Raw genomic sequence first — 26,477 nt, 5'->3', positions numbered from 1 at the left:
GACTGAGAGAGAAAAGTTGGGGGAGTTTACTGCTAGAAACAAATATTTGGATGGGTTATGCTAATTAAAAATGGAAAGTTTGCACTCTGGATAGGGATAAATGAATTCACATATTTGTACTAGAGTTTTCAGTTTGATCCAGTAGGGGTCTGGCATACTGGGATCTCTTAAAGGTCTTAGTGATTTGTAATCTTTGTATAGCGAATTGCTTAAAGATGATAGTGTCTCTCTCTTTCTCTTTTAAACTTTTTATTTAGACATGATTATAGGAAAACACAGCACCAAGGGGCCCCGTATACTCATTACACAGTTTTCCTCAAATACCTTTCATTTCCATAGTACAATATCAAAACCAGGAAATTGAGATTGGTGCAATGTATGTAGATACCTCTAAGAGATTTTATCACAAGTGTAGATTGTGTAACCACCACCACAATGAAGATTCAGAACTCTTTCATCACCACAAATATCATCCTCATACTACCTCCGTATAGACACATTCACTTTCTTCTCCTCCACTATCCCTAAACCCTAGCAGCCCTAATGTATTTCCCATATCTATAATTTTATTACTTACAGAATGTTCTATAAATGGAATCATATAGCATGTGATCTTTTGAGATTGGCTTTTTGTTCCACTATTTTTATCCCTGAAATCCATCCAACTTGTTTCATGTATCAGTAGTTTATTCCTTTTTATTGCTGAGTAACATTATGTGGTATGGATATAACACAGTTTGTTTATTCATCTATTACTAGCTTCTAGGTTTGGCCATTACAAACAAACCTGCTGTGAATATTGTGTACAAGTTTTTGTGTGGATGTAAATTTTCATGTCTCTGGGATAAATGCCCAGGAGTGTGATTACTGGGTTGTATCATAAATATATGTTTAATTGTTTACAAAACTGCCAGACTACTTTCCGGTGTGTCTGTACTATCTTACATACCCACAAATAAATGTATGAGAGATCCAATTTCTTTGCATCCTTACTAGCATTTGGTATCATCATTTTTTATTTTAGCTATTCTAGTAGGTTTACAGTAATAGCAGCTCATGCTCTTAATTTGCATTTCCCTAAAATCTAATGAATTTAATATTTTCATGTACTTATTTGCCATCTGTATATCCTCTTTGGTGAAAGTTTCCTCGTGTACCTTGCCCATTTTCTAATTGTATTGTTTGCTTTTATACTGTTGAGTTCAGGGAATTCTTTACACATTCTATCTATGAATACTCTATCATGTATGTGACTTGTAAATATTTTCTTCCAGTCTGCAGCTTGTCTTTTCAGTGTCTAAAGAGGGTTTTCACAAAGCAAATTTTAAAAATAATTCATGTCCAATTTATAGATTTTTTTTTCTTTTATGGATTTGGTGTCATAATCTAGATCTCTTTACCAAGCCCTGGGTCCCTAGGATTTTCTCCTACATTTTATTCTAAAAGAGTTTTATAGTTTTATGTTTTACATTTAAATCTATGATCCATTTTGAGTCCATTTTCTGGAAGGTTTGAGGTTTATGTAGAGGTTTTTTTTTTTTTTTTTTTTTTTTTTCCTGTGGTTGTCCAATCGCCGCAGGACCAGTTGTTGAAAAGGCTATCCTTCTTCCACTAAATTGGTTTACACTTTTGTCAAAAGCCAGTTAGTCAAATGATGCTTTTTTTTTTTTTTTTTTTTTTGAGACGGAGTCTCGCTCTGTCGCCCAGGCTGGAGTGCAGTGGCCGGATCTCAGCTCACTGCAAGCTCCGCCTCCCGGGTTCACGCCATTCTCCTGCCTCAGTCTCCCGAGTAGCTGGGACTACAGGCGCCCGCCACCTCGCCCGGCTAGTTTTTTGTATTTTTTAGTAGAGATGGGGTTTCACCGTGTTAGCCAGGATGGTCTCGATCTCCTGACCTCGTGATCCGCCCGTCTCGGCCTCCCAAAGTGCTGGGATTACAGGCTTGAGCCACCGCGCCCGGCCAAATGATGCTCTCTTAACAGTTTCAGCTGATTAGATCCAGTTGTGGTGATACAGCATTTTGTGTTCATATTCATAGGCAAATGCTGTTATAACTGGAGGTTTTCCTTTTCCATGGCATAGGCAGAATATAAATGTATGAATAATTATACCTGAATTCCTAAGTACCTTTAGTAGCCCTAAAGCTAGAACATATGCATGACCAGTTAGTAAAGTCTGCTTGGATCTTTCTATGTCATATAACATATTTTGAAGCCTGGGTCTGCATATATAAAAGCTTTTAAGAGTATCGACCATATGTCCCTTTTCCTTAGTTCATCTCTATATAGTATAAAATCCATGAATATAACCCACTTGTTGGTGAATACAAACACAGATGCTCACCTGCCTTCTCGATAAATAGTTTCATTCATGCCATCGTAACAAATAGAAAGAATGGCATCGGCAGGGTGCAGTGGCTTATGCCTATAATCCCAGCACTTTGGGAGTCCAAGGTGGGCAGATCACCTGAGGTCAGGAGTTCAAGACAAGCCTGGCCAACACAGTGAAAGCCTGTCTCTACTAAAATTAAAAAAAAAATTAGCTGGGTTTGGTAGTGCACACCTGTGATCCCAGCTACTCAGGAGACTGAGAAAGGATAATTACTTGAACCTGGGAGGTGGAGGTTGCGGTGATCCGAGATCATGCCACTGCACTCCAGCCTCAGCGACAGAGCAAGACTCTGTCTCAAAAAAAAAAAAAAAAAAAAAAAAAAAACCAAAAAAAAACAGTAAACAAGAAGAAAAATTAGTCAGGCGTGGTGGTGCACTCCTGTAGTCCCAGCTACTCGAGAGGCTGAGGCAGGAGAATCACTTGAACCTGGGAAGCCTGTGTTGCAGTGAGCCGAGATAGTGCCACCGCACTCCAGCCGGGGCTGCAAGAGTGAAACTCTGTCTCAAAAAAAATTTTAAAAAAAGGTATTATCTGTATCAAAGACCTTTTATATGAGTCTAGAAATGATCAGACCAGCCAAGTGCAGTGGCTCACACCTGTAATCCCAGCACTTTGGAAGGCTGAGGAGGGTGGATTGCCTGAGCTCAGGAGTTCCAGAACAGCCTGGCCAACATGGTGAAACCCTTGTCTCTACTGAAAATACAAAAAATTAGCTAGGCATGGTGGCAGGTGCCTGTAATCCCAGCTACTCAGGAGGCTGAGGCACAAGAATTGCTTGAACCCTGAAGGAGGAAGTTGCAGTGAGCCAAGATCATGCCACTGCACTCCAGCCTTGGTGACAGAGACTCTGTCTCAAAAAAAAAAAAAAAAAAAAAAAAAGAAAAGAAAAGGAAAAGAAAAAATCAATCAATAAATACATAAAAATAATCAGCTCTTTGGACTTCCTATAGCTTTTCCTTCACCTAGCGGTTTTGCCTGTGTAATAATGCGGCAGGGAGCTCTAAGCTTTAGCAGGTTAAGAAACAGAATTGAAGACTCCACTTACTGTTTCAAGTTCTTTTTATTCTCAACAGCTTAATTTTATTGAGAATTGCTCCAGTTTTGTTCCAGTATCTGAGGTTGTAGTGAAGGTCTATGCTAATTTGTATAGCCGCAGAATGCAATTTTAACCTTTTTGTTTGAAATCCCACAAGTCAGAAGGGTTTTTGTTGTCATGCTATTCCAGTTCTCTGCAAATATCACATCTTGACAAGACAAATTGTTGCAGTGTCAGGAATTCACTGTCTTCTGACTAAGGTGAATTAATTTTCAATCACTGGATTGCATACCTGGAGGAAGATAAAAATGTAGATTGAATATGCGTTTCAAAAGATCTTGCATTCCTTATTTTATATGCAAATATGTGAAAAATGAAATCTTTTGAGATTTAAAAGATATCCAGTTATTTTGTATGTTGCATAACTTTTCACAACATTAAGACTAAGTTGTCAATCAAAACTAATAGAATAAAATTAAAATGTTCTATAGCATTGAGAGAGCCCTGTTCACAGGTAATAGTTGAATTGTACAATTTGTGATCAAAGATCAAAATATAATGAATGGCTTCATACCAAAAAAGAAAAATATCCCTCTAACCCATCATGGCAAACAATTTTTCTCATGGTAGTCTTAATATCTGGGTGGAATCTATAAGAATTTCAGAATTATTATTAGGACACTGGGATCGTTCAAGATCAAAATAATGATAACACAGAATTTTTGAAAACTTTGAAATCTGCTTTTTCCTCTGTAAGGAGACCTATAATGGAGGGTGTTAATGAAAACTTAGCTGTGTCCTGCCTTTTATATCAGCTGGGCTCATTTGAAAAAATGAAAATTTCACTGGACAACGTTAGGTCATAATTCATGTGAAACAACAGGGAATCTTAATACACTATCTATGGGATGTAAATTGGCGCAATGACTAAGGAAAACGATTTGGAGAAAACAACCACTTTGCAAAAGCACTTTTGTAAATTTGTAAATGGCTAAATAGAACTTGTACCTATCCTACAAGACATCAATCTCTCTATACAACATAACCTGAAAATACTCTTTCACTTATACCCCAGAAGAGAGTGTACAATAATTTTTACTCTGCATTGTTAAGATAGCAAAACACTGGAAGCAACTCAAATGTCCATAAACAGTAGAATGGAGAAATAACAGGTATACAATAGAAGAAATAATTTACAATCGTAGTCAATAACATACATGAATCTCTCAATCATAATGTTGATCGAAAGAGGCAGATCACAAAAGAATGTATGCATTCTAATTCAAGACGTACAAAGTACAAAATAGAGTAGTGCAGTGGTCCCCAACCTTTTTGGCACCAGGGACCGGTTTCATGGAAGACAATTTTTCCACAGCATGCAAGGGTGGGGGGATGGTTTCAGGATGAAACTGCTCTACCTCAGATCATCATGCATTAGATTCTAATAAGGAGGGTGCAACCTAGATCCCTCGTATGTGCAGTTCATAGTAGGGTTTGCGCTCTTGAGAACCGAATGCCACCGCTGATCTGACAGGAGCCAGAGCTCAAGCGGTAAAGCTGGCTCCAGCCGCTCACCTCCTGCTGTGCAGCCTGGTTCCTAACAGGCTATGGACCTGCAGTGATCTGCAGCTAGGGGCTAGGAACCCCTGCTTTAGGGTACTTTTGTAGGTGATAAACTTACAAAAAAAAGAAAGGGCATAATTGTTACAAAATTCATAATGGTCAGCATTCTGGAGAAGAGAGGGGTTTGTAGATTCTGTGAGTGGCACAAAATGTGGCCCTTTTGCTTCCAGTGTCCAGATACAAGGAAGCCTGCTTCTCTTGGAACTCAAGCTTTGAGGATGCCCAAGTAGATCATGGAAAGGAATCACGACCTGGGTCTGAAGAAGCATTCTGGTAACAGCCAGTTCCAACTTCCCAGCTATGTGAGTGAGAAATCTTGAAGGTAGGTCCTCCAGTCTAACAGCTCCAGCTAATACTTTATAAACAAAATAGTAGCTGTTCCCACAAAGCCATCCCAAATTGTAGATTTGTGGGGAGAAAAACATTGTACTTGGTTTAAGTCTAAGTTTTGTGTGTGGTTTGTTGTTATATAGCTTGCAGGTAAGCAGCATGCTGCCTAACCCTTAAGGGTCACATGAGGAAGAGGCAAGGAACCAGGAGCAAGGTGCTCAAAATTCTTTCAGATTTTTTTTTTTTTAAAGAGTTTCCAGTTTGAGGATACTACAATTGTACAGCTGAAGGAACCTGACCAGAATGAGTTAGACAGGACTCTTCACATCTCCTGGACCTCATAAGCAAGAAACAGTAGCCACGCCTAAAAGGCCCCATCTTAAAAAGCCTGACTGTCATCCCAGGCCCAAAGCACTGGCTAGAGAGCTTTGCAGATGAGTCCTTCAACCTCCTGCACTCCACACTAGTCCTTCACACTGAAGATGACATCTCGTCTTGGTCCTGCTTCTCTCACTTGTAGTGACAGTCTTCCAGCCCTGCTCTGCTCTCACCCTGAGCGCCTATCTTCAGCTAGTTGAAACTGGGGCTTGAAAATGTGAAACATTCAGCAGGAACTTCTCTGATACAGACCTAAAATCAACAACAGCAGTCACAGCCATCATGCCCAAGATCAATCCAACCCCACAAGAGTCAGTACACAAAAAAGCTAAGTCCAGAAACTGTCCCAGGAAAATAAAAGCTACCATATGAGAAATTTCCCAAATGTAGGTTAGGGTTTTCTTCCCTAGGTCCACAGTGGCCCCTTGACAGCCATAGAAAGAGCTGTCAATCTTTTCTGAAATTTATTAGCAACTCTTTCATTTTCTCACGTACACCTTGGGAATAGTTTGAAAAGTTAATTGCAACTGATATGTTGTAATTAGGGACTTATGGTTTCCCTAGAGTTTAAGGCCAATAGCTACAGAATCTTATTAGAGAATTTAATTAATGTATTTCAACTACATTTCTACTGATTAGGAGGGAAACCAGAATAGTGATGAAAGACTTCTCATAAAAATAAAATAAGTTAGGTAAGTTACCATTTTTAAGCCTCATTATAAAAGAAAAATACTCTTTTAATGCAATCTTGTTAACCTAAATCGGTTAAAATTTTCTATGCTTTTAAAAAAAATTGCCATTTCTATTTTAAGATAAATTAAGACTCAAAAGGTATTCCAGCTTTTGGTGAAATCAGTGTGTCAAGGATTTGGAAAAAATACAATGTTGATTATAAGGGGCAAATGGAATGAAGACTATCTTAGCTAAGAGACAACTTGAGAAAAAGCTACATTAGTGTGAGATTACTCAAAGAGGGAATAATATTTCACACAGTTCTCTTCATTCTGTGATAATAAACATTAAAGTTAATGTGCTAAAATACATCCCCATCAATCTACAAAATGTCCCCAAATAATGATTCATTAATTAGCAGTAAATACTTTTTGCATTTAGGATCAACCTGTTGAAATATTAGTATTCACGGAAACAGTACTGAATGAGTTATTAAGGTTTTACCTTGGATCTTTTGAAAGAAATGCTACTTGGATCTTTTGAAATACTACTTATAACTACTTAAAGATAATTGCTGAATAAAACGTAATGACAGTTTATTCCTCCTTATCAAGGTTTAGCTTATATCTCACCTCCTCTATGAAGACTTCCATGAACTCCCAGCCCCTAAAGCAATTAATTTCTCCATCTTCTTTAATCTCGCAGCATTTTAGGCATGGCCCCCATTACAAATGTGTAACCACTTGCTAAGATATAAACTCCTAGAGTTTTGATGGTGCCCAAACAAGTGTGTTTAAAGGTTAACGAGTCATAAAAGAATTATGACACCTGTAAATTTTGTGCAACAGGAAAATTCTTTTTCAGTTCAGACGCAGCCCATATGTTATTCTTGCTACAGAGGCTCCAGGAACCTTCAGAATAGAGACAGATAGAAAGCATTAGCAATATGCATATAAAGAAACTATTCCCAGTTAAGGAGTATGTGTTGGCAAGTATTTCACCACTCTGACTTAGCAATTCTCCTAAGAAATAAAATTGATGGGGGCCTTGTTATGTAACACCTGAATCTGTAAATTTGCAAAGGAGAAAAACAGAATTATCGGAATTCAGCAACAGGTGCCTTGTTACAAGAAAGTAGCTATTTAAGACCAGACCAGTATGGAGGAGGAGTAACATGGAAGGTTCAGGAGAACCTGAGAGAGAATAAATGAGTCTGGAGCAGAAGGGAAACAATGCATGAATTAGGAGTAAGAAAGATTGGAAGTTAATCTCTAAACACCATGATACAGCATTTTTACTTATTCTACTTCCATCTACCTCTACCAATATATAATTTAGCTATGCTTAAGTTAATTGAACGGCAAACTATTGTTATTGTTCTTGTTATCAGTGTGAGCCCAGGCATTCTCAATCCTTTAATTAACTTTACAAAGTTTGGAAATAACTTCTCAAGTATTATTATCACAGATAGCTATCAGAATCAATTCAACCTGTCCAAAAATTGCAAATGCAACCAAGATTCTGGCGTTCAGAATGAGTCTACCAGGTAAGCATTTTTTTCTTACAGAATTTCTTACATTTCTTACCGAATTTTCCCCAAACAGCATATTCCTCTAGGTGTACTATATATTCCCCAAGTATGCATTCTCCCTAATTTTGAGTTCTCAGTTATTTGTACAGTGACTGACACATAGTAGGCATTCAGTAAATATTGGTGATAAAAGGATGGTCGGAGTTCCCTTTAGCTAAACCTCCAAAGTAAAGTAATTGAGTATTTTAATTGTGGGTACTTAATCTGTCTTGCTGTTCATGATAAATGTCATATAATAAGCCTATTGGTATAACAATGTTTTTTCATTGTATCTTCGCATCATTGTATAGATCAACTGATTTGAATGTGGCCTTTTAAAAAAAATCAGTAACTGGGATTTCTATAATTTGAAAAACGTGTTCTTGCAGAGCAGTTACGTCTAAATAGGATCAGGTAAAACTCTGAGGTATTATTTCCTTATTTTCAGTTTAGCTTGGGATCCAGAAAATAGATGGTAATTAAGAGAAATGGTGTGGGTTTTCAGTTCATGCAAAAGAGCATTCTTCTCCAAGGGAATATCAGGTCAAGTTTGCATGCTAATATGGTTTGGATCTGTGTGTCTGCCCAAATCTCAGCTCAAATTATAATCCCTAATGTTGGAGGTGGAGCCTGGTGGGAGGTGACGGGATCATGGCAGTTGATCTCCCCCTTTGGTGCTGTTTTTGTGATAGAGTTCTCATAAGATCTGGTTGTTTAAAGGTGTGTGGCACCTCCTCCTCTCTCTCTTGCTCCTGTTTCAGCCATGTAAGATGAGCCTGCTTCCCCTTTGCCTTCTGTCAGTTTGTAAGTTTTCCTGAGGCCTTCCCAGAAGCCAAGCAGATGCCAGCATCATGCTTCCTATACAGCCTGTGGAACCATGAGCCAATTAAACCTCTAACCTCTTTTCTTTATCAATTACCCAGTCTCAGGTACTTCTTTACAGCATTGTGAGAATGGACTAATACGCATGCCTTATTTATAAAACCTCTGATTTTGTATCTCTAGTCAAAAGTGAGACAGAAAAAGCTTTTCCAACCAAATTCAGATTGACTTGAGTCAACCTCTCACAACTAGAATTGGAATAGGGCTCTTACTGTCAATTTTTAATTAGACTAAGCCATAAAGTACTATCTTTCCTCATATATTCCTCTAAAAACAGAAAACTAGACATTTCCTTTTCTGATAAGGACATATGCCAGAGTCATAATTGCTGACTGAAATGGGGAAGGTGGTAGAAAAATTGTCTAAATAAATACTTGGTGGCTGGACACAGTGGCTCACACCTATAATCCCAACACTTTGGGAGGCTGAGGTGGGTGGATTGCCTGAGGTCAGGAGTTCGAGACCGGCCTGAACAACATGGTGAAACCCTGTCTCTACTAAAAATACAAAAATTAGCTGGCCATGGTGGCAGGTGCCTGTAATCCCAGTTACTCAGGAGGCTGAGGCAGGAGAATCACTTGAACCTGGGAGATAGAGGTTGCAGTGAGCCGAGATCGTGCCATTCCACTCCATTCTGGGAAACAGAGCAAGACTCTGTCTCAAAAAGAAAAATAAGTAAGTAAATAAATAAATAAGTACATAAAATAAATACTTGGCAGATGTGCACGGTTATACATATTTTTGATTAAAGTATTTGGAACCAGACTGAATGTCCACACGAATTATCACCATTTATATTAACACACCAAGGTAAAATGGTAATTCTGGCACCAGGGAAAATAATAAATAGTAGCAATAAAGAAAATACTTTTATCAAATGGCAAATTTAGTTATACATAGAAACCGTCTCCCAAATCAAGAGTCAGAAAAGTGGTTCATGCAAACCTGATCACTTTGAAGAACCAACATTCTAAATATTCCCTTTTGCTTTAGTTTGATTAAAATAGCCATTTTCATTCCTTAGGAAAGGTCTCAGTCTTTAAGAAATCATACTTGTCATTCTTATGCAATGCTTTTGTGCCATGATGCTAAGGAATACAACAGTTCTAGAACTAGAACCAGAAGTATGTCAGCTTGTGGGAAGTCTAACTGGATTCAGACCAAGAGGCAGACAGGCTCACAAGTGATCTGTTAGATGCAGATGGAACTCCTGCCTCTTGCCATCTCCTCTGAGTAGCAGAGGTAAGGCCGGGCCAATTTTCAAATTTTATTTATGAGACAGTGTTAGACTCTTTTTATTACATAGAATGGAGATGCAGTCAACGAGTTAAGAAAAATAAAGCAAGTCATAAGGATACATAAGAGCCAGTTCTTGAAGGTCTTCAGGATTTGATACAAGTCTATAGAGCATGCAGTCTTTGCTTTCACTCTTGGCTGATGGAACCTACCTCTCCCAAGGTCTTGCTTTACTAGACATCTCTATTTCATCTGCTTGTTTCCTTGTTTGTACATTGGGAGAGTAGTTTCTACTGCACAGGGCTGTCATAAGGATTAGTGAATTAATTAGTGCAAAGCACTTAGAGCAAGCCTGGATTTCTTTACCCCATTCATCTCCGTTTCTCCTCCAAGTTCTTCTCTATCTTTAAATCTCCCACCCTTCATGCCCCATCCTTATTCTCAGATGATGATTTGCTTCATATTTCACTGAGATCACAAAGGGATTTTCACAAATTCCCACCACCACCTTAACTCAATGATGAGTGTCTGTGCCCGTGTACTCTGCTTCCCTTCCTGCGACCATGCATGTCCATGTGTCTGCCTAAGGTCCACCTCTCCACTCATGCACTAGGCCCCTTACCCTTTCTACCCTATGAGCACCCCTCACCAGGAGGGTTTCTCTCTTCCGTGTTTCATCATTTTCCCCTTTCGAATGGATCATTCCCATCAGCATATAAACTCCGATTCTTCCTATTATGAAAAAGTGAAAACAAAAATGCCCTCTCTTGACTCTCATTCCACCTGTGGCTACCACTCCATTTATCTCTTTCCCTTTAAGAGAACAACTTGCAGAAAGACTTGTCTATTCTATTTCCAATTTCTCTTCCTCTTCCCTCACTATCCTGAAACCATTCCCATCAAGCTTTCATCCCCGTCACTCCACCAACACTGCCACTCTTGAGGCCATTGATAATTTCCACAATACCAAACGCATCTGCTCACCCTTGGCCTGGCTGCAGCATTTGACACAGTTGACCATTCTCTTCTTCACTTTGACTTCCCACTCCTGGTTTTCTTCTCACCTTACTGGGTTCTCATGTTCAGTTTCATATCCTGGCTTTTCTTCATCCTTCAAATCTCTAAATAATAGAGTGGCCCAGGGATAATCTTTAGATCCCTTTTCGTGTCTGCCTACTCTTTCCCCTGGTGATCTTCTTCCACTTCACATGCTGGTAATTTTCTTTCTTTCTTTTTGTTTTTTTTGAGACGGAGTCCCGCTCTGTTGCCCAGGGTGGAGTGCAGTGGCTGCCATCTCAGCTCACTGCAAGCTCCGCCTCCTGGGTTCTCGCCATTCTCCTGCCTCAGCCTCCCGAGTAGCTGGGACTACAGGCGCCCGCCACCACGCCTGGCTAATTTTTTGTATTTTTAGTAGAGATGGGGTTTCACCGTGTCAGCCAGGATGGTCTCGATCTCCTGACCTTGTGATCTGCCCACCTTGGCCTCCCAAATTTCTGGAATTATAGGCGTGAGCCACTGCGCCCGGCCACAATTTTCAAACATGCCTGTCCAACAGTTAACTCCACTTTTCTATAAAACAGGCATCCCAAACTTGCAATGTCCAAACTGGACACCTGTTCTTCTTCCCATTACCTGCTTCTCCCTGCAGTTTTCCTTAACGTGGGAAATCGTAAATGTATCCTTTAGTTGTTTGGCCAGCCATGACTCCTCTCACTGAGAACATCACTTCCAATCTGTTAGCAGTCCTGAGAGCTTTACTTTCAAAACAGATGCGAACTTGCCAGTCACTTCTCATGACTTCCATCACTACTGCCTTGGTTCAAGCCACCATCACCTTTCACCGAGTGTCACAAGAGGATTCCTTCTACCTTAGGCCCCCAGTCTGCACTCAACCCGGTAGCCAGAGGGATCTTATTAAAAAGAAATAGGAATATGTCACGTTTCTACTTTCCACACCCCAGTGTTTCCCATTTCACTTTAGAGTAAAAGTTTAAGTTGTTTGAGTTGAGCCTTGTTTATAAACCAGGATGGGCACAAACTGGTCCTTCTCTTCACCCATTAACTTCTGACTTCATCTCCTCTATTCTCTTCCTTACTCGTAGCCACACTGATCCAGCCTTTCTGGCTGCTCAGAGTTTTGACGCTAGCTGCTTTCTCTGCCCAGAATGACCTTTTTCCATGTTTCCATGTGGCGCATGCCCTGATTGCCTGTGGTGCTTATTAAATGTCATTTTGTACCATAAAGCCTCTCTAACCATGGTGTTTAAACCCTACTCTCTAGCTGCTTCCCTTTTCCTACCTCATATTCTCCATAGCATTTATCACCATCTAAGAGACTATTAATTTTACTTGTTTAAAAACTGCCCCCATATGAGAATGGAAGTTTCATGAAATCGAGTTTTTAAAAAATTATTGTTATTTATGTATTTATTTATTCTTGTAGAGACAGGGTTTTGCCATGTTGCAGAAGCTGGTCTCAAGCTCCTGGACTCAAGTGATGGATCTGCCCACCTCGGCATCCCAAAGTTCTGGGACTACAGGCATGAGCCACCTTGTCTGGTCAGTAATTTTTTTTTTAACCTTTATGTCTTCTGTGTGTAGAAGAGTACTTGGAACAAAATATGCACTCAGGAACTATTGCAACAGTGATTGACACAGGGTCAATGCTCTATAAGTGCTAGCGATAATTTTCATCTTTCTCTCATCTGATCAGTTCTGCTTTCCTGAGCAGGGGGCAATTCATGGGGAAATTTATTTCCTTTTGAAACCCACTTCATTGAGGTATGATTGACATACAAAAAGTTGTGCATATTTAATAAATACAACTTGATAAATTTAGAAATAAGTATATACTGTGAAATCATCACTGCAATTTAGGCCATAAACTATCCATTATCTCCAAAAGTTTCCTCCCACCCTCTTTATTCACTATTATTATGATCCTTATTGTAGGTGTATGTGTGTTTGTGTGTGATAACAATACTTAGCATAAGATCTACTCTCTTAGTGAATTTTTAAGTGTACAACACAGGATTGTTGTCTATGGTTACAATGCATGGAGGAGATCTCCAGGACTTATTTTATCTTGCATAATTGAAACCTTGTACTCTTTGACTTATACCTTCCTATATCCCCTGCCCCCACAGCCGCTGGTAACCACCATTCTATTCTCTGCTTCTATGATTCTCTGCTTCTATGAGTCTATTTTAGATTCCTCATACAAATGGTTTTGTGCAGTATTTGTTCTGCTGTGTCTGGATTGTTTTAATTAACATAATGTCCTTTAAGTACTCATGTTGTTGCAAACAGCAGAATTTCTTCATTTTTTTAAGGCTGAATAATATTCCACTGTGGCCGGGCGTGGTGGCTCAAGCTTGTAATCCCAGCACTTTGGGAGGTCAAGGAGGACTGATCATCTGAGGTGGGGAGGTTGAGACCAGCCTGGCCAACACAATGAAACCCCGTCTCTACTGAAAATACAAAAATTAGCTGAGTGTGGTGGCGCATGCCTGTAATCCCAGCTACTTGGGAGGCTGAAGCAAGGGAATCACTTGAACCCAGGAGGCAGATGTTGCAGTGAGCTGAGATTGCGCTACTGCACTCCAGCCTGGGAGATAGAGCAAGACTCCGTCTCGAAAAAAAAAAAAAAGAAAAAATTCCATTGTATGTTTATACCACATTTTCTTTATTCATTCATGTTGACTGACATTTATGTTACTTCCAAGTCTTGGCTATTGCGAAAAATGCTGAAGTGAACATAGGAGTGCAGATATCTCTTCTAGATCCTGATTTTAATTCCTTTGGATATACAACCAGAAGTAGGATTGCACGATCGTATGGTGGTTCAATTTTTAACTTTTTGAGGAACCTCCGTACTGTTTTTCATAGAGGCTGCACCAATTTCTGTTCCTACCAACAGTGTAAAGGTTTCTATTTCTCCACATCCTCACCAACATTTGTTATCTTTTATTTGTTTTGTTTCTGTTTTTATAATACCTGTCCTAACTAGGGTGAGATGATACCTCATGTGGTTTTTTATTTTCTTGATAATTACTGATTTTGAGCACCTTTCTGTATACCTATTAGCCATTTGTATGTCTTCTTTGGAGAAATTTCTATTCAGTTCCTTTGTCCATTTTTTAATCACGTTGTTTTTTAATTTTTTATTGTTTTCACTACTGAGTTGTAGGAGTTCCTTATCTATACTGTATATTAACCCTTTATCATACATATGGTTTGCAAATATTTTCTCCAATTCTTTTGGTTGCCTTTTTATTTTGTTCATTGTTTTTAGTTTGATGCAATTCCATTGTCTATTTTGGCTTTTAATGTCCGTGCTTTTGGTATCATTTTCAAGAAATCATTGCCAAAGCCAATATCATAGAGTTTCTCCCTTTGTTTTCTTCGACGAGTTTTACGGTTTTAGGTCTAACGCTTAATTCTTTAACGAATTTTGAATTAATTTTCTGTAGAGTGTAAGATAAGGATCAAATTTCATTCTTTTTATTTTTTAAATTTTTAATCTTTGTAGGTACATAGTAAGTATATATATTTATGGGTTATATGAGATGTTTTGATGCAGGCATGCAATGTGAAATAAACACATCATGGAGATTGGGGTATGCATCCCCTCAAGCATTTATCCTTCATGTCACAAAGAATCCAATTACACCCTTCAAGTTATTTAAAAATGTACAGTTAAGTTATTATTGGCTATAGTCACCCTATTGTGCTATGAAATAGTAGGTCTTATTCATTCTTTCTAACTGTTTTTTTTTTTGGTACCCATTAACCATCCCCACCTCCCTGCGAGGCCCGCACTACCATTCTTAACCTCTTTTAACTATCCTTCTACTCTCTATGTCCATGAGTTCCATTGTTTTGACTTTTAGATCCCACAAATAAGTGAGAACACGTGATGTTTGCCTTTCTGTGCCTGGCTTATTTCACTTAACATAATGATCTCCAGTTCCATCCATGTTGTTGCAAATGACTGGATCTCATTCTTTTATATTTTATTTTATTTTGTTTTGTTTTATTTTATTTTATTTTTGAGACGGAGTCTCTCTCTGTTGCCCAGGTTGGAGTGCAATGGCATGATCTCGGCTCATTGCAAACCTCTGCCTTCCGAGTTCAAGTGATTCTCCTGCCTCAGCCTCACCACACGTCCAGCTAATTTTTGTATTTTTAGTAGAGACAGTGTTTCACCATGTTGGCCAGGCTGATCTTCAACTCCTGACCTCAGGTGATCCACCCCCCTCAGCCTATCAAAGTGCTGGGATTACAGGCATGAGCCACTGCGCCTGGCAAGGATCTCAGTCTTTTTTATGGCTGTGTGTAAGTATCACATTTTATTTATTCATTTATCTGTTGATGGACACTTAGGCTGCTTCTAAATCTTAGCTATTGTAAACAGTGTTGTAACAAACAGAGTTGCAGATATCTCTTCAATATGCTGATTTCCTTTCTTTGGGGGCTATACCCAGCAGTGGGATTGCTAGATCATAAGGTAGCTGAATTTTTAGTTTTTTGAGGAAATTCCAAACTGTACTCCAAAGTGGTTGTACTAATAGTTTACATTCCCAGCAACAATTTACAAGGGTTCCCTTTTCTCCACATCCTTGCCAGCATTTGTTATTGCTTGTGTTTTGGATATAAGCCATTTTAACTAGGGTAAGATGATATTCATTGTAGTTTTGATTTGCATTTCTTTGATGATCAAATGCAGTTCTAATAATTTTCTTGTGGAATCTTTAGGCTTTTCCAAATAGAAGGTCATATCATCTTCAAACCAGGATAATTTGACTTCTTCCTTTCCAATTTGGATGCCCTTTATATCTTTCTTTTGTTCTAGCTAGAACTTCCAGTATTATGTTGAATAATAGTGGTGACAGTGTGCATCCTTGGTGTGTACAAGATCTTAGAGGAAAGGTTTCCCATTTTTTCCCATTCAATATGATACTAGCTGTGAGTCTGTCATATTAAACCATATATGACAGACCCACAGCTAGTATCATACTGAATGGGGGAATTTGTTCATTTCTTTTAGATTTTCCAATTTATAGGTATATAATTTCCCATAATAGCCACATATGTCTTGTATGGCTTTTGAGGTATGTTTCTTCTATCTGCAGTTTTTTGAGGGGTTTTATCATGAAAGGATTTTGAATTCTATCAAATGCTTTTTCAGCATAAATTGAAATGATCATATGGTTTTTATCCTTCATTTTGTTGATACGATGTATCATATTGATTGATCTGTGTATGTTGACCATCCTTACATCCCAGGGATAAATCCCACTTGGTCACGATGAAATGATCTTTCTAATGTATTGTTGAATTCAATTTGCTAGTATTTTGTTGAGGATTTTTGTATCAATATTCATCAGACATCTTGGCCGGTAGTTTTATTTTTTATGTGTCTTTGGTTTTGGTATCAGGGTAACTCTGGTCTCATAGAATGAGTTTGGAAGTATTTCCCTCTCCTCTATTTTTTGAAATAGTTTGAATAGGATTGGTATTAGTTCTTCTTTAAATGCTTGGTAGAATTCAGCAGTGAAGTTGGTAGGTCCCAGGCTTTTCTTTACTGGGAGACTTTTTATTATAACCTCAATCTTGTTACTGTTATTGATCTCATCAGGCTTGAATTTCTTCCTGGTTAAATCCTGGTTAGGTTGCATGTATCTAGGAATTTGTTCATTTCTTTTAGATTTTCCAATTTATAGACATATAGTTGTTCATGGTAGCCACTAATAATCATTTGAATTTCTGCAATATCAGTTGTAATGTCTCCTTTTTCATTTCTGATTTTATTTATTTGGATCTTCTCTTTTTCTTAGTCTGGCTAAAGGTTTGTCAATTTTGTTTAACTTTTCGAAAAACCAACTTTTTGTTTCATTGATTTTTGTATTGTTTTTTCATTTTAATTTCATTTACTTCTGCTCTGATCTTTATTTCTTTTCTTCTACTAATTTTGGGTTTAGTCTGCTCTTGCTTTTCTAGTTCTTTAATATGCATTGTTAGATTGTTTGTTTGAAGTTTTCTCTCTTTTTGGATGTAGGCACTTATAACTATAAAATTCCCTCTTAGAACTGCTGGATCCCATAGGTTTTGGTATTTTGTGCTTCTATTATCATTTGTTTCATGAAACTTTTAAATTTCCTTCTTGATTTCTTTATTAACTGGTCGTTCAGGAGCTTATTGTTTAATTTCCATGTTTTTAAAAATAGTTTCCAAAATTCTTCTTGTTACTGATTTCTAGTTCTTCTAGAGAAGAAACTCGATATGATTTCAATTTTTTGAATGTTTTTAAGACTGTCTTGTGACCTCAAATATGGTCTATACTTGAGACTGATCCATGTGTTGAGGAAAAGAATATGTATTCTGCAGCTCTTAGATGAAATGTTCTGTAAATATCTATTAGATCCATTTAGTCTATAGTGCAGATTAAGTCTGATGTTTCTTTGTTGATTTTCTGTCTGGAAAATCTGTCAATGCTGAAAGGGGGGTGTTGAAGTATCCAGCTATTATTGTATTGGGACCTATCTCTCTCTTTAGCTCTAATAATAGCTCCTTTATGTATCCAGGTGTTCCAGTATTGGGTGGGGGTGTGTGTGTGTGTATATATTTTTATATATATATATATATATATATATTTTTATATATATATATATATATATATATATATATATATTTTTTTTTTTTTTTTTTTTGAGACAGTCTTGCTCTGTCACCTAGGCTAGAGTGCAAGTGCAGTGGTGCAATCTTGGCTCACTGCAACCTCCACCTCCTGGATTCAAGTGATTCTCCTTTCTCAGCCTCCTGAGCAACTGGGATTACAGGCACACACTGTCACACCAAGCTAATTTTTGTATTTTTGGTAGAGAGGGGTTTTCACCATGTTGGCCACGCTGGTCTTGAACTCCTGATCTCAGGTGATTCACCCACCTCAGTCTCCCAAAGTGTGAGCCTCACAAAGGTGTGAGCCACCGTGCCTGGCCGGGTGCATATATATTTAAAATTATTATACCCTCTGGATGAATTGATTCCTTTGTCATTATAGAGTGACCTTTGTCACTTGTTGTTTTTATCTTGAAATCTATTTTGTCTGTTGTAAGTATAGTGACTCCTGCTCTTTTTTGGTTTCCATTGTCATGCAATATCTTTTTCCATCCCTTTCTTTTCAGTCTGTATGTGTCTTCAGAGATGAAGTGTGTGTCTTGCAGGCAACAGATCAATGGGTCTTGTTTTTTCATCCATTTAGTTGGTCTATGTGTTTTGATTGGAGAGTTTGGTCCATTTGCACTCAATGTTATTATTGGTAAGTAAGGACTTACTCCTGTCATTTTATTCTTTGTTTTCCAGTTGTTTTGTGGTCTTTTCTTCCTTTTTTCTTTCCCTCCTGTTGTCCTCTAGTGAAGGTGATTTTCTCCCGTGATGTGATTTAGTTTCTTGTTTTTTAATTTTTTATGTATCCATTGTATGCTTTTTGCTTTGATGTTACCATGAGGCTTGCAAAGATTATATTATAACCTATTGTCTTAATGTGATAACAACTTAGCATTATTTGCATAAGCACACAAACAAGCAAAAAGAAAACTAATAACTATATGTCTTAACTTCATCCCCCCACTTTTTAACTTTTTGTTGTTTCTATTTATATCTTATTGTACTATGTCTTGAAAAGTTGTTGTAGATATTATTTTTGACTGGTTCAGTATTTAGTCTTCCTACTTAGGGGAAGAGTAGTTTATACACCACAGATACAGTGTTATAATACTCTGTGTTGTTCTGTGTACTTACTATTGCCAGTGCGTTTTGTACCTTCAGGTGATTATTTATTGCTCAGTAATGTCCTTTTCTTTCTGACGGAAGTATTCCCTTTAGCGTTTCTTGTAGGACAGGTATGGTATTGATGAAATCCCTCAGCTTTTGTTGATTTGGGAAAGTCGTTATTCTCCTTCATGTTCGAAAGATATTTTCACTGGACGTACTATTCTGGAGTCAAATTGTTTTTTCTCCTTCAGCATGTTAAATATGTCATACCATTCTTTCCAGGCCCATAAGGTTTCCACTGAAAAATCTGCTGCCAGATGGATTGGAGCTCTATTGTATGTTATTTGTTTCTTTTCTCTTGCTACTTTTCGGATCCTTTCTTTATCTTTGACCTTTGGGAGTTTACTACTTAAATGCCTTGAAGTAGTCTTTTTTGGGTTAAATCTTCTTGGTTTAATATGTGTTCCATAATCTTCCTGTACTTGGATATTGATATGTTTCTCTAGGTTTGGGATATTCTCTGTTATTTTCCCTTTGCTTTGTTTGTTTGTTTATTTGTTTCAATGGAGTCTTGCTCTGTCGCCCAGGCTGGAGTGCAGTGGTGCAATCTCAGCTCTCTGCAACTTCCTCCTCCCGGGGTCAAGCGATTCTCATGCCTCAGCCTCCTGAGTAGCTGGTATTACAGGCACACACCACCATGCCCAGCTAATTTTTGTATTTTTAGTAGAGATGGGGTTTCACCATGTTGGCCAGGCTGGTCTTGAACTCCTGACCTCAAGTGATCCACCTGCCTTGGCCTCCCAAAGTGCTGGGATTGCAGGCGTGAGCCACCATGCCCAGCCAGTTATTTTCCCTTTGAATAAACTTTCTACTCCTACCTCTTTATCTACCTTCTTTTTAAGGCCAGTAACTTTTAGATTTGCCTTTTGAGGCTATTTTCTAGATCCTGTAGGTGTGATTCATGGTTTTTTATTCTTTCTTGTGTCTCCTCTGACTGTGTGTTTTCAAATACGCTGCCTTCAAGCTCACTAATTCTTTCTTCTGCTTGATCAGTTCTACTAAAGGACTCTGACGCATTCTTCAGTATGCCAATTGCGTTTTTCAGCTCCAGATTTTCTCCTTGATTCTTTTTAATTATTTTAATCTCTTTGTTAAATTTATCTGATTGAACTCTGAATTCCTTCTCTGTGTTATCTTGAATTACTTTGAGTTTCCTCAACACAGCTCTTTTGAATTATCTCTTTGAAAGATCACACATCTCTGTTTCTCCAGGATTGGTCCCTGGTGCCTTATTTAGTTCATTTGGTGCGGTCATGTTTTCCTGGATTGTGTTGATACTTGTAGATGTTCTTTGGCATCTGGGAATTGAAGAACTAGTTATTTATTTTGATCTGGGCTTGTCTGTGCCCGTCCTTCTTGGAAAGGTCTTCCAGGTGTTTCAAGGGACTTGACTGTTATGTTCTAAGCTGTAGCTGCTTTAGGGGGAACCCCAAGCTCACTAATGTTGTGATTCTTCCAGACTGATAGAGGTACCACCTTGATGGTCTTGGACAAGATCCAGGATAATTCTCTGGATTACCAGGCAGAGGCTCTTGCTCTCTTCACTGACTTTCTTCCAAACAACGTCTACCTCTGTGTCCTGAGCCACCCGAAGCTAGGGATGAAGTGACAAAGCACTCCTGTGGCCACCACCACTATGACTGTGCTGCATCATACCTGAAGGCAGCACAGCACTGGGTCTTGCCCAAGTCCTGCTGTAACCACTCCCTGGCTATTGCTTATGTTCACTCAAGGCCCTGGGGTTTTATGATCAACATGTAGCAAAGCCAGCCAGACCTGTGTCCTTCCCTTCAGGGTGGCAAGTTCTCCTAGGCCCTGGGTAGGTCAGTAGATGCTGTCCAGCAGCCAGGGACAAGAGTCAAAATCATTAGAAGTCCTCCTGGTGCTCTATTGTACTGTGGCTGAGCTGGCACTCAAACCACCAGACACAATCCACTCTTTCCTCCACTTTCCAAAAGTAGAGGAGCCTTACCCATGGCCCCTGCTACCACCCCACTGAAATACTGTGAGATTACTGGTGATGTTCCCTTAAGGCCCAAGGACTTTTCAGTCAGCTTATGGTGAATGCTGCCTGACCTGGGACTCACCCTTCTGAGCAGCAGGCTCCCCTCTGACCCAGGGCAGGTAAAAGAATGCTTTCCAAGAGCCAAGTCCTAGAATTGAGGATGCCAAGAGCCCACTTTGTGCCCTACGTTCCTATGGCTGAGCTGGTACTTAAGATGCAAGACAAAGTCCCCTTTACTTTTCCCTCTGCTTTTCTCAAATGGAAGGAGTCTTGCTCAGAGTCAGCACATCTGGGAATGTGCTGAGTCTCACCTGAAGCCAGCAAGGCTCAGTATCTTGCCCAAGGTCCTTGACTTAGTAGCTGGGTATTGCTGCTGGTTATCCAGAGCCTAAGAGCTCTTTGTTTAAAAGATGATGAATGCTGCCAGGACTGGGTTCTTCCCTTCAAGGGAGCAGGTTCCCTTTTGGCCTAAGATGTGTCTAGAACTGTCGATGAGCTAGGACTGAAAAGGGGGCCCTATGCTTCTCACCCATGCCCTATCCTGCTGTGGCTGAACTGATATCCGAGATGCAAGACAAAGTCCTTCCCACTCTTCCTTCTCCTCTCCTCTCCCCAAATGGGTGGAAAGGTAGCAGGTTCCCTTTGGCTTAGGGTGTGTCTAGAAATGTCAATGGGAGCTAGGGCCTGGAATGGGGACCTCATGACTCTGGCCAGTGTTTTATCCCGCTGTAGTTAAGCTGATATCCAAGATGCAAGACAAAGTACTTGCCACTCTTCTCTTTCCTCTCTTCAAGTGGAAGAAGGGGGTCTCTTTTGGAGCTAGAAGCTGTGCAGCTTGGAGTTAGGGGAGGGATGATGCCAGCACTCCTTTAGCGGCCCCGGCTGGTGTCTTAGTATGACACATGTCCCCTCCCAGGTTACTGTTTCTGTGCCTAGTTCAACTCTTCAGGATTCACCGAAGAGTTGCAGTCCTTATAGCTTAGACTGCGTTTCAAGTTCATTTAGCAATACAGAGCTCTGTAGCACACAGTGGCGAGGTTTGCAGGAACTCAAGTTCAGACTGCTGGGATCAGTGATTTCCCCTGGCTGGTGCTGGTGTAAATGCTCCTTTGGTGGGCAGGCATCACCTGAATTCGGTCCAGTTTTCCTTTCTGCTCTAACAGGACAGTACTGAGTTCAACGCCTCACAATTGCTGTGTTCTCCCTCCCCCAGTGCCCAGACACTCTCTCTTCTTTGCACCATTCTGCCCCTGCAGGGGGTGGGGAGGGGTTTTGTTGGCAGTTCGGGACTGTTTTTTTCTGTCTTTTCAGTGCCTCTTTCAGCAATATGAAGTTAAAACCAGGTACTATGAGTGTTCACCTGATTTTTCATTCTTATACAGATATTTTTTTCTACATAGATAGTTGTTAAATTGGTGTCCTTGAGGGGGCAGTAATGGATGGAGCCTTCTATTCTGCCATCTTGCTTCATCCTTCTCTCAAATTTTATTCTTTTGTTTTGGGATATTCAGTTTTCCAGTACCATTTATTAAAGAGACTATCGTTTATTCATTGGGTATTCTTAACACCCCCGTCAAAGATTAACTAACCATGTATATATGAGTTCATTTCTGGGCTTTCTATTCTGTTCCATTGGTCTATATGTCTGTTTTCACACCAGAACTATACTGTTTTGATCACTGTAGCTTTGTAAGATATTTTGAAAAAGGGTAGGATGTGTGACACCTCTAGCTTTGCTTTTCTTGCTCAGTATTGCCTTGGTTTTGGTGTCTTTTGTGATTCTATACAAATTTTAGGGTTTCTTGTATTTTCTGAAAAATGTCATTGAAATTTTACTACAGATGGCATTGAATCTGTAGATCACTTTGGGTACTATGGGCATCTTAACAATATTGATTCTTCTATGATTATGGGATGGAAATTTCATTTATGAGGAAACATGGGCAAAGCAAACTCCCAGAGTGTTTTTCGTGTTCTAGTGGAGCACTCTGCTGGCTGCTCAAACTGCTGCCATGGTCTTTAGCACATGTGAATCATGCCTCTGAGAAGGTGCTGAACTGTGTGCGCTGAGTGCCTCCTCTGCCCTTTCCCCAGGCCCTCACCCAGGGATGGGACCCACACTTGATTGGGGATGGAGATTGGGGTGACTGAGTGCAGAAAAAGTCAGAACGACAATTGATGAAAACAGAAGAGTCTGAAAGAATGCCCAGGATCTTAATTGTGGTTGTTTCTGGGAGGGTATTTTTTATTTTGTTGTATTTTGCTTGTCTAAGTTTTCTGAAAACAAACAAATAGGAGGGAAAGGTTGGAAATGGTTGTTTTAATATATACAGGAAAGAAAAGTTAGATTCAGAGACTCTTATGACAGCAGTGTATCTCCAAAATGTTGAGGAGAGAAAGTACCCCGCCCCAGGGGTAGCTGTGTCCCTAGAGGGGCTGCAATGGATCCACTCCCATATCAATGTGCATTAGGATTACCCAACTAGTTCCACTTGCTGTAATGCTGTGCTCGCCAAACAACATTCTGATGATAATTTAGTATCCCAGGAAAATTGTCTTCAGGGAGAAGCTGCACTCACTGAACATGAGCATCCATCCTCCTGTGAGTTACATTTTCTTCATTAAAAATTAATACATTTGCTTTCTGTATTTGGTTTTTGAGATGATGGATTTTTTTTCAGATCCCAGCTGAGAACAACAATGCTCTCCCTGTCTAGCTAATGTGTTTGCCCTAGTGTGTCCTGGGGCAGATGCAGGCTCTGCTTTTCCTCTGGTAGTGGGAAGGGAATTTGAATTTCAGTGAACAACTGTAACCAATTATTGGAGTCATTGCAGAAGATCAGAAATTTTATTGAAACGATGTCAGAGAATAGAAAGGTTTAATTAGACAGGGTTATGGACCCCTTTTCATTGAAATCATATTTATTCAAAGATTATCTGTAGCATTTTGAATTTAATTCCTTAATATAACAGTGGAGAGAAATACAAACCTGCAAAACCAATTATAACAGTTCATCAAAGCATCCAAGAAGGATATACAGCTAATCAAAAGGCTTCTATAACCTGTATTTCCTATCCTGGCAGTAGGGCTGCACTGTACCCTGTCTAATTGGGTAGGTGGTGGGATAACTCCATGTGTCTCCAGTCATTCCCTGTCGTTAATTCTGACCACTGCTCTAACCCTGTTTTTCTGTAGTGTGACTAATCAAATAGATTTTTATATATACATAAAATTGTATATTATATATATATATATATATGAGATATAGATAGATGGAGTTGATTTGTTGTCACTTTTTCCTATAGTCTAATACTCAGTGACCTCCTACCTCTAAGCAACCTTGAGGCTCATTGTACCACACAAGAAAAAGGTAGTCCTGCCTAAAAAAGTCATTTAAATTTCAATTCTTAAGGGTTTTTGCTCAACCAATTTTGTAAGTTTAAACGTATTTAAAGGCAAACTTGATGGAGATGGAGATGGTCTATCTAAATTCGAAAGCTCCTTTCTTTCACCGGTCAATGCTTAACGGTATTTACCTTAGAGTCTTAGACCGGAGGAGGCCTGGGAAAAGAGATGGGAAAATGAGAAGCCTAACATTTTCAACACTTTCAAGTTTGTGAAAAGAACAAGGGAACCAAAAGCAAGTTCTAGAGGCTAAGATCTTCATTTTCTTCCCTTCTGAAGCTCAAGCCTTGAGCTAATGGGAACACAGGAACATAAAACTGAGTCACTATTGAGGCATCCACAACCTTCAGGCGCACGGCTGCTTTCCCAAGAGAAGCTGGCAGAGGCAGAAAAACCTTGTGGAGCCTGGCACTCTGTTTGGCTCCATGTCCAACATGGCATCAGAGTAATGGAGCAGGGGGAGCTGATGCGACAGGTGAGCCTGGGGCAGTGCTCCTGGCTCCCCCAAAGCCTCAGCCTGCCTGCAAGGATGTCTGTGTGTCCTGTTCAAGTGATGTGAAGTGCTGGGAGAGCCAGAGCACCAGCAGGATGAAGAGGCTCCCATGAGAGGGGTCTTTATAAAGGTGCAGGTAGCTGGGACCCAGACTCCGGAGATGAGTACCAGTGCAAGACCTGAGAAGGTTATAGGGGATGGGCCATAACATAGTGGTTACCGGTGAAGGGCATAGATCAGATGAGCCATCCTATAGCAGCAACTGCCCAGAGGATACCCACCGCAGGAACACTGTAGGCGCCTGATCCATCTCTTAGGAAGGAGAAAGACAGTAGAGCAGCGCTCTTGAAGGCTGAGAATTTACCCAGAGACTGTGTCATCCAAAATGTATGAATTATGCCAGGCCCCACAGGAAATGGAACTTTGAATAATATGATTGCTTAACAAAAAGGAGACTGTTTAAACCCTAAGAGACAGAAACTTTAATTAGCAAGTTAATTAGCAAGTACCTAGAGGGGGTGGAGGCTATAGGAAATTAACGATATCTTCTTTGTACATATGAGTATATAGTCTGAGTTATTTGTAACCCTGCTACATTGGCTAAGTAAACACACATGAACCCCAAGGAAAATTCTCTATTTTAGCTTTGCTTTGATTGCAAAGTGTGCTTGCTTAGTCAGGGAGACAAAGGGCTGGGTGGACCCAGTCTACCCACTTACCCTACCCCATGTCCATGATCTCCGTCACTGTCCACCCTTTCAGATTGTGCCTGTGAATATTCCCTTCCCCCCACAGTGAATCATTCCCCTAGACCTCTTCCTCTTCCCCAACTCACAGTGGCTAAAACAATCAGGAAATGCATTACCTTCCCTAACTGAAAGTCCAGAGGCTTCAGGCTAAATTGATTCAGTGGCTCAGCAATGCTACCAAGGCCCTGATTTTGTTCTGTCTCTCCAGTCTGTTATTATTAGTGCTGTCTCAGCTCTCAGCCTGGTGGAAGTTGGCTGCAGCGGTTCTAAGAGCCGCATGCAGACACCGTCTTAAGGAAGCTAGACCATTTCCTCCTGTGTGTCCCCAAAGCTCTCATCAGACTTCTTCCAAGTCTCATCAGCAGAATTTTGTCACTAGCCTTTTCTAAGCCAAATGCCAGCAAGGGTAATAGGATTACAAAGATAAAATTAAACTCATTATCTTCATTAACATTGGTATTATGACATCAACAAGAAATATCCATTGCCCCTTCCGCATTTTCCTGCTCCAGTAATGGATGATTAATTTATTCCTCCCCCTCGAAGTCTTGGGTTATTCTAGGGGCAGGAAGGGGCAGTGTGTGTGGCATGTTCCTCAACCTCTTTCAGAACCTTTGAGCTGTTAGCATCCTATTCATTCTCCATGTTGAAGTGACCAGTGCTGAGTGGGGAGGATGGAGGCACTTTAGATACTGTTGAGGGTAGAGCAGACCTACTCATGAGTAGGTCTGAATTTCAGACAGTAGCTCACCATAATTCTCTTTTTCTCTTAATGTCACTTTTTACAACTTTTAAATTTTTATTGATTTATTTGAGACAGGGTCTCGCTCTGTGGCCCAGGCTGGAGTACAGTCATGCACTCTTGGCTCAC

General features: G+C 39.7%; 1 long non-coding RNA gene across 6 annotated transcripts in view; it reads left to right on the top strand.

Moving 5' to 3' along the window:
- The window catches only part of LOC105467277 (uncharacterized), a 45,681-nt gene that overhangs the window by 4,763 nt on the left and 14,441 nt on the right, over positions 1–26,477 (top strand). For 2 of the 6 annotated variants that reach the window (XR_011606202.1, XR_011606203.1), the window contains exons 2-5: positions 5,221–5,372; positions 7,898–7,976; positions 8,312–10,124; positions 12,562–12,677. This is a non-coding gene — a long non-coding RNA (uncharacterized lncRNA). Of the gene's footprint in view, positions 1–5,220; positions 5,373–5,631; positions 7,267–7,897; positions 7,977–8,311; positions 10,125–12,561; positions 12,678–26,477 lie in introns of those variants that run through there. The other 4 variants (XR_011606204.1, XR_011606205.1, XR_978736.2 and 1 more) reach the window with 3 other exon arrangements.

This window comes from Macaca nemestrina, chromosome 7 (genome assembly GCF_043159975.1).
Source record: "Macaca nemestrina isolate mMacNem1 chromosome 7, mMacNem.hap1, whole genome shotgun sequence".
NCBI lineage: Eukaryota > Metazoa > Chordata > Mammalia > Primates > Cercopithecidae > Macaca > Macaca nemestrina.
The sequence above is the reverse complement of the archived record's forward strand: the minus strand, read 5'-3'. Positions and strand labels throughout refer to the sequence as shown.